We start from the raw sequence: 1,523 nt of genomic DNA, 5'->3' as shown, positions 1-1,523 counted from the left end.
CATATACCCATCTCTCAGGTGACTCCCTGAACCATATACCCATCTCCCAGGTGACTCCCTGAACCATATACCCATCTCCCAGGTGACTCCCCGAACCATATACCCATCTCCCAGATGACTCCCAGAACCATATACCCATCTCCCAGATGACTCCCAGAACTATATCTCTCAGGTGACTCCCTGAACCATATATCCATCTTCCAGGTGATTCCCAGAATCATATACTCATTCCCTAGTCTCTTTTCCTGTGATCCAGTCCTGAATCACTGTCTCTGGGTCATTACTTGGGTGTCCCATAGACATCTCAAAGTCAACATGGTCAAAAGAGAAATTAATATTTTTCTTCCTAAAATGTATCCCTTTTACTAACATTCTTATTTCTGTGGAGGTCACCATGATCTTGGACAAATCATTGAACTTCCCTGTACCTCAGTTCTTCATCTAGAAAATGAGGAGGAGGGAGCTGAACAAGATGGACTATAAGGCCCTCTCCAGCTCTGAATCTGTGATCCCATAATCCTTCTGGTCATCCAGTTTTTAATTCAGTCATCTTCAACTCTCCACTCTCATCTGCTCTTGACATCGAATCAATTCCCAAGTCTTGGTAATTCTACCTCCTCAACATCTAGCATGTCTGGGCTCTTCTGTCCTTTGACACGATCATCATCACCCTTGTTCAGATCCTCATCATCTTTTCTTTGGACTATCAAAACAACTTCCTTACTAGATTCCCTGCCTTAATTCTTTTCCCTCTTCAATCCATCCTCACCACAGATGCCAAATTGATATTCCTAAATTCAGGTTTGACCATTTTACTCTCCTGCTCAAGAATCTTCATTGGCTCCCTATTACTTCTGGGTTAACTACAAACTCCTACATTTGGCACTTGCAGTCTTTCATCTGACTCCAGTCTCCCTTTCTAGATTTATTTCACATTATCTCCTTTCAAACACCCTTCCTTCCAGCCACGGTGGTCCATCTGTGTCTCCCTGTTCATACCACTGCAGGTCCCTTCTCCAAAATTTTGCACAAGCTTCCTCCTGTGCCTAAAACTCCCATTCTCACCTCTCCCTTCTCAAATCAAAAAGCTTTTATTAAATGCTTACTTTGTGCCAAGCACTGTGTTAAGTGCTAGAAATGCAAATATAAGCAGAGAAGAAAAACCTTCCTGCCAGTGATGTGCTGGTAAATATTAAATAACCAAAAAAATAAAATAAAATTAAGCACACTATACTTTTACCTTTAATCTGCATTACTAATATTTACTCCATTACTTTCTTAAGTCTAGATAATTAACAAAACAATAAAACAAATCCCTGCTTTGTGGCATTTGTTGATTTCCAAGGTATGAATACTCCACATTAAAAATAGAACAATCTAGCTCTCAGAAGGTGTTCCCAGCTAGCTCCAGCATCCCTCCTTTGTTCAGCAGGAACTTGTGTTTTAAAGGGAGCTAAAAAGTAGGAGCAAAGCAGGATTAGGAATGAGGCTGGAGAGAAATGAGGGAGTGAGCAGGGTTGGTC

At 41.2% G+C, this 1,523-nt stretch overlaps 1 long non-coding RNA gene across 1 annotated transcript in view; it reads left to right on the top strand.

Annotated features, from left to right (window-relative positions):
* LOC138153652 (uncharacterized) overlaps nt 1-1,119 on the top strand; it is a 38,656-nt gene extending 37,537 nt beyond the window's left edge. Inside the window, exon 3 of the long non-coding RNA XR_011166423.1 lies at nt 1-1,119. This exon is cut by the window's left edge and continues 415 nt beyond it. This is a non-coding gene — a long non-coding RNA (uncharacterized lncRNA).
* Nucleotides 1,120-1,523: the final 404 nt, after the last annotated feature.

The sequence above is a fragment of the Petaurus breviceps genome, unplaced genomic scaffold, assembly GCF_028583685.1.
Source record: "Petaurus breviceps papuanus isolate PSGF00001 unplaced genomic scaffold, PetGlider_PUasm1.0 91023, whole genome shotgun sequence".
Lineage (NCBI taxonomy): Eukaryota > Metazoa > Chordata > Mammalia > Diprotodontia > Petauridae > Petaurus > Petaurus breviceps.
Note: the sequence above shows the minus strand (reverse complement) of the source record. Positions and strands in the feature narration are given on the sequence as shown.